The 7,128-nt window shown below is 34.9% G+C and overlaps 2 pseudogenes across 1 annotated transcript; one reads left to right on the forward strand and one right to left on the reverse strand.

Moving 5' to 3' along the window:
• Window positions 1-137: 137 nt before the first annotated feature.
• LOC148204160 (17.3 kDa class II heat shock protein pseudogene) lies at window positions 138-485 on the forward strand (annotated as a pseudogene).
• Window positions 486-2,136: 1,651 nt separating this feature from the next.
• LOC148204161 (25S rRNA (cytosine-C(5))-methyltransferase NSUN5-like) lies at window positions 2,137-6,873 on the reverse strand (annotated as a pseudogene). Its single transcript, XR_015784435.1, has 10 exons — window positions 6,588-6,873; window positions 6,459-6,517; window positions 6,335-6,370; window positions 6,094-6,229; window positions 5,840-5,926; window positions 5,573-5,671; window positions 4,868-5,385; window positions 4,548-4,725; window positions 3,177-3,325; window positions 2,137-2,768 (listed from the first exon to the last, which is right to left on the reverse strand). The product of XR_015784435.1 is annotated as a 25S rRNA (cytosine-C(5))-methyltransferase NSUN5-like (transcript).
• Between the last annotated feature and the right edge of the window lie 255 nt (window positions 6,874-7,128).

The raw sequence follows: 7,128 nt of genomic DNA on the forward strand, positions 1-7,128 counted from the left end.
ACAAAGCCCAAAGAAGGAATGAATTTTGTATTTTAAGGGACGAACAGTCAAAACCCTACTAACCCACTAGAAGCATGGGAATTTGGTCCGGAACCTGTAACCTCCTACTAATATTCTGGGAATTTTTTTGGAAATCAATGGTTGCCACCTCTACTGATATGAAGGAGTATCAGTACTCTTACGCTTTTGTGATCGACATGCCTGGGCTGAAACGTGAGAACATTAAGGTGGAGATGAAGAAGGAGAGAATGCTAGTCATTAGCGGCGAGAGGAAGAGGAAGAAGGAGAACGTAGGGACTAAGTATTTGAGAATGGAGAGAAGGATGGGAAAGTTCTTGCGCAAGTTTAAGTTTCCGGACAATGCCAAAACTGATGGCATATCTGCCAGGTATCAGGATGGTGTGCTCACCATCACCATCACCAAGTTCCCTCTTCGTCCTCCTCCACCCAAGCCGTTCAAGCCTTTTGTGATCAAGGTTGAGTAAGACCGGTGGCATTGCACTGCACCTATTTCTATCCATGCCTTTTATTGTAAATCTGAATATGAAGGTGATCTAAATGCAGTGATATAATAATGCATGCTTTGAAGTAAACTTTAATTTGTCTAATTCCTCTGATTTATCTGATATCTTATTTCATTAACGTAGTATGAACATTTTTTAATTTGAACAACTAAACATTTTCACGAATGGTTGTCCTGCAATGTAAAAAAATGCATTTTATTTTTATCATTATTATTATCATCATTGTTATGATATTACATATTTAAGTTTAATTTGATAAAAGAAAATCCATTCAAGATTGTCAAGAATTGGGAAAAAGTCATTGTCAAGAAAAGAAATATTTTGAAGTGTAAATGTATAGTATCATCTTATATATTTATATAGATATAAATAAAATATTCCATTAAATAATATCTGTATAACAAAAGGATATTCTAGGTTACATTCACTAAAGCATAATTAAGGCATTAATTATATAATAAACCTAACAAACAAACCCACGCTTGGGGTGTTAGACAACACTCTACCACTTTTAGTAGGTCAAATTGAAAGAACTGACTGTTACCCCTACTAATTGACCATCTCTATCTTTTAACGCCGCATGGAAATCGGCCCTTTTTTTTTAGCCCGGCTAGACAAAACTCAATCAATATTAATATGCAGGTAAGTAAGAAAATGGCGAATGGCGCCAAAAAATTATACAATGTACTGTTTTAAATGAAAATAAGTAAATTTAAAACATTTTACACCTCTAATTTTATCTTGGTCACCTCCTTATATCCTCCCATTTCGGAAGCTACATCAGTTGATCATATAACCACATTTTGAATGAATTCGTGCTAATATACGGCATACGTTTCTTCTTTCTTTGCGCGTTTTTAATTCCGGGAGTGTTACGGGAAATTCTAGTTTTTTTATTTGAACAGTCCAAAGATGCACCTTTCCTACTTTCCTAACAAACAAAGCAATAAAGAAAAATTTTCGTTTTTATTTGTACAGTCCCAAGATGCACCTTTCCTACATTCCTAACAAACAAAGCCTCGCCATGCTTCGCAGGATCTGTCCGAAAAACAATGATAGACCAGGAACTCTGCTGCTGTCGAAAACTAGTACTTGCAGCCTTCAAACTATACCTGTCAAATAAACCCACATCATAGTACTTGACCCTTGACCCTGTCCACATGGATTGGGACCAAAAAAATCTTCTATTTAAAAAATCCACTGGGCTAAATATCCCCAAATCCTTGTGGATTAGGATCTGTCCATGGACTTTTCTTTTTAGGATGAAAAAAAAAACTCATTTAAAAAATTTGTAATTTCATAACAATGAAAGACATAGGATTGTGAACTTAAGAGTGAATTCTTTTGTGATTTCATAGCAGCTATAAGGAAACGTGCGTATGATGTGATAGGATTAGCGTAAGCAATAAGAATTGGTACAACTGATTAGTAAAAATTAAAGCTGTTAAGAAGAACTGGTTAGTAAAAACAGCAAAGTAACCTATCAAACTAGCCTATGAAACTGCAAAGAAAAATTCAAAACAGCTATACTACTTTACTTCCTAAAAATAGCAAATGGAATTTAAACTATGACAACGATGATCTAAAAAAGAAAAAAACAAAAACAGCAATCAGCACGAGAAAGTATAAAAACTTAACCAGAAAAGCAAAAAAATTTTGAACATGCTATATCAGAATTGCACATTGTCCTCCATGTGAAAGGGGATCAGAACTGAAACAGCAAATAAGAAAAGAAAAGAAACTGAACAATTGTTTTGATACAAAGAGAATAGAAAAATTGAAACTGCTTGGCAGCAACTGGTCCTGACTCAAACTGTTCTTCAACTTTCCTCTTAATTCTGACTTGATGTCCTGGCCTAAACCTTCACAAAACTGCTATAAACCAACCAACAATGCTAAAAAATCATCTCATTATTGGTCGTTCCTACAAACAAACCCATTATTCAGCTTGCACAAGAACAATGAAACCTTGCACAAGAACAATGACATCAGTTAACAGGTTCTTTTTATGATAAGGTGCTGTGATAGGCATTATGTTTATGAGATGCGTAACTCTCATTGAATAGTATGAGGTGTGAGATAGAGTATTTAAGTGCTCAGTTATCCTTTCTTCACGACTAGCTTTTAAGGGTAGAATACCACAAGTGCTATAGTGTTTGTCAAAAGCTCACAGATTGAAACCCAAATTTACATGTAATCACAATCATGCTGCTCCCTTCCTATAACAGATGGGATTTTGACAACCTAGTGCAAAACAAAAAAAAAAAACTTAAACTTTCATCTCAAAAATTGCAAGACAATGTTCTGAAAGCTCTATTAAACTGTGGAAGAACATTGATAATCAGTTGTTGAAACAAGCAAGAATTTATTTTTTTATTTTCCCTGTTTCGCTTGCGATGGAAACATTTTTTTCTGATTCAACAATTTAATGTGGATACATTTGTTAAGTTCCATCATAGAAGAAACAGGAAAAAAGTAGAAAATATCTAAAACATAAAGATCCAAATCCAACAAAAAAAAAAATCTAACATGTTAGGACTAAAACTGTTTAACAGTGCCCTTACATGGTGAAGCCTAGATCAATCACATAAGCACAATGCACATGTTCTAAGCACTAAAGCAGAATACAAATTTACTGTCATACACTCATACCTTTTTTTACTCTTCAGATATAAATATTGTTTTCCTCTTAGTACCCATAATTATTCTGTCTTTCGCATACTCCAACTGTGAAGCTGTTACTTTCTCTGCACCTTCAATTGCAGCTTTAATGGCAGCAACATTTACCAAGTTCACAAGAACTAGTTCAAGGAGATATAACAATAGAAAAAGTTATTCATAAACAAATTATAAGCAAGTGTCACTCTCTTTGCAAGTGAGCTTATATAAAACTCGTATAACAGATTTATCAATTAATAAAAACTTAATTAGAAACACGTGTTATGAAATCCTTGAAATTTAATTAAGTCTTACAATATAAAGAGACTTCAAATAACATACATCAAACTCGTTTTATGTTTATCCTAATAGAACTATTTTTAGACCATATCAGTAGTGGAGTTTTATACATAAAAGTTATAATTAAAATGAAAGATTTTATTAAAAAAAGAAGTAACATATGTTTTATTCTTATAACATGGTGCGAAAAGAAATACAAGACATCAAGCAATTAAATTAGTTATAACATTATCGTATAAATAAGTATATAGATGAAAAATTTCACTCAAAAACAAGAAAAATTGTAAGAAAATAGAAAAGTTATAAAGAAATGTTACTGCTACCAAGATACTGCAATAACATTTAAAGAGAGGTGGACCAATTTAAAGGCAAATTGTTAGGCCTGATCATGTGCATATCTGATTGAATGGAAGAGAGGGTGATAATGTTACAGTTGGATGTTTTTGTATGCTTCTGAAAACCATGGTTCCTTTGCTTAGTGGTTGTTAAAGACTAGGACTACAACTAGTAACTTAGATTTTTTTTTCTCACTCACTGTTCTTGCTTATTATTGATCATTGTTTTTTTACCATAATCCACTAAAACATAATCTAAAAAATCTAAATTGAGAACCAGAAAGATCAGGAGAAACACTCTTGGCTCCTTGCTTTGAATCGAAAACTACTAAATACTATGAGATTAGAAAGTAGTTGATGTTAATTAAGATAAGATTATTTTAAGAGAAAGAAAAAAGTGGTAGAAAAAGAAACAGAAGATGAAAAGGAATAATAAAATCAAATGACAAGTTGACAGTGAATATATGAAGTGGTTTCCAGCCTAATTGGTTCAGATTAAAAGGAAATCCGGGTCATAGAGTCTGTCTTGTTTCATAGAAAAACTGGGTCACAATAATTCTTAGAAAAAACAAATTCTAAAACATTACTATCATGGCTTTGAATTGCAATCCATTACCCTTATGACTATTCACAACACATCAAAGCATCAATGAGAGCCAACCTAACTCCCCAAAAAAATTAAACACAGACCAGTAAAGGTTTAAAGACTACAACATAGCATCAACATTACCTTCACACTAACATCTACTTTTGACTTTCCAACTGTCTTTCCTTCACCAGCAACCACCTCAACCTCTTGAGGCTTAGTTTGAGTGGTTGAGGGAAGCAAAATCCCACCTTCAGTTTTGTCTTATGCTTCCTTAACTTTTATCAGTCCTCTGTCACCTAAGAGGCTTAATTGCAGTGTACTGCACAACAAACCAACAGTTACATGAAGCTATTGAATTATCAAAGCACAAACTTTTCATTCAATAAACCAAAATTGTTGAAATATGCATTTACCCCTTTCTCAGACTGAAAGCACGAGAAGCATTTGAAAGAAAAGCTAACCTCCTTCACAATTCTTCTTTTCAACCACTCGATCGTCGCTTTTCAACCACTCGATCGTTGCTATCTCCGCCGCCTATACCACCGTGCGTTGCCGTCAAGTGCTGCCGTTGACTCCACTGTGTGTTGTCGCCGCCTGTACCGCCATGCCTGCCGCCGTAGACCCTGCTGTCTGTTGTCATTGTTGTAGAGCTCTTCGGCAAACGTTTGTCCAGAAGAAAATGGGATGTCCAGGATCAACAGAGAAAACTGGGGTTTTGGGGGCTAGGAGGCTAACCCGGCCCTAATTTAATCCCAACCCATTTTCTGGGGTTGGGGGATAGGGGTTTTGGAAAAGCTCCCTCAGGTGTGGGGACAGAAATGATAGGGTAATAAGTGATGTTTACAAGGAATGAAGAACTAGAATGCACCTATGATTGAATCAAATTCATATCTTAAACGTTTATTACATTGCAGCAATAACTCACCTCCCATCCTGGTTGAGGGCTAAGAGCTGGTGCTGCCATGGAACTTGCCTTACCCTTTACAAAAGTTTGTCTCCATTTTAGCAAAACGATTACAAAAGAAAGAAAAACATGCAATCAGAATTGAAATATACGTTTCTTAAATATCAAAAGATAATAACGTTTTCATCCCCTGAGACCTATATACATATAATGATATATATCTATAACTTCTTTAAAAAAAAAAAAAAGAGTAATTCCTTACTTGCATAAAGATACTGCTGTTTTTAACAAGAGGGTGATCATGTAAATCAGTGCCTTTTGGGAGAATCAGTAACTCAGCCAGCAGATTATCTTTTTGAACCTATTTAATAATAATCCGTATCAACCGAAAATGTGGATTAAATCAATGAAGTAAACCTGGTGACTTTTTATAAATTCAGTTAAATACTTTCCTAAAAAAATTAAAGGAAGAAAACATTTCGACTAAAATATAAAATATTGATCATCAGAAATATTTTGATGAATTTACCGAGTAATTTTTCTGAAGTTCAAGCAAGGCAGACTCAATATCCAGTTTAAGCGTATTCACACGAACATACCTGAGGTACAGAAACATCTGCATAAGAGCATATATTGAAAATGTAAAAATTTCAAAAAAAATCATCCCTAAAGCATCAGCTTCGAAATCAAAAACGTTGCCGCGCATCAACGGTAAAAAAGCACCAATTCTACAAACTATAAAATCTAATAAAATGCATAAAAACGGAAGAGGTAAAAAATGACCTGGAATTTCATGCAGAGCAATCAACTGTTTAACAATCTTCACATTTCTCTGTAACAAAAGCTGTTTAAGAGTCTAACGCAGAGAGCCTTCGTGTCGCATAAGGTACTTCTATGCATCACCAACTAGTGAAACCGCCTATAAATTTCAAAGTTTGGCCATGACCGCATAAGTAACTAGTTTAATTTGCAGAAGTCGTAGAAGTAAGTGTCCTTCCATACAAGGACAGAAAAAACACCTCACCTTGCCGAAAATGATATAAACCAATTCTCGTTGCCTCTGCTAAAATCAACAATACACAACACATCGCGTTAAGAAACGAGAAAAACCAAAGTTATAATGCAATAAAGTTATTACGATTTATGACCTTTCACTTGATGTTGAGAATGGAAGCAGCTTCCAAGACATCTTTAATGATGGGAAGATCTGCGAACGAAACACCGAACACGTGAATGAAATGATACATTCAGAGATAGCTAGCTACTTAGTTAGTTACATTTTAGGGTTTGACAAATGAGAGCGAAGGTGGTGGTCTTGTTCCTAACGGAAGGTTGATAGATGAGGGATTTGATGGAGGCAAGAGCGCGGCTCTTAGCGTCTCCTTCGAGAACCACTCTCAGCACCTTCGCTGCCTCTCTGCGTGCGAAATACGCTGACCTCTCAGCACCATTGAACTTTCCCCCATTTTCTTCCACACTCTTTTTCGTCTTCTTCATTCCCAGGGTTTAGGGGTTTTGTCTTGCGTCTTTGCATTGCACTTAATTTACACAATAAACCACAACTTTTTGTCACTCTCTTTTTTTGCCAGAAACGACGACTCTATTTGTCGTTTTTGAGGTCTATGAACATTGAGCAATACGGAAGCCCATTCTAGTAAGTCTGGCCCGTACCTTTTTGGATTCCTTCTTTTGGGTTTAGTGCTTTGGGTTCCTTTATAAGTTGGTGTCTTTTCGCATCTCTTTTTTTAAACATGTCTCTCTATTAAATTGTACTTATTACTTAAATTTAGAGTTTGTCTGGTTTTTATTTTATAATTT

This window comes from Vigna umbellata, chromosome 2, assembly GCF_029865625.1.
Source record: "Vigna umbellata cultivar VRB3 chromosome 2, Vumbellata_1.0, whole genome shotgun sequence".
Taxonomy (NCBI): domain Eukaryota; kingdom Viridiplantae; phylum Streptophyta; class Magnoliopsida; order Fabales; family Fabaceae; genus Vigna; species Vigna umbellata.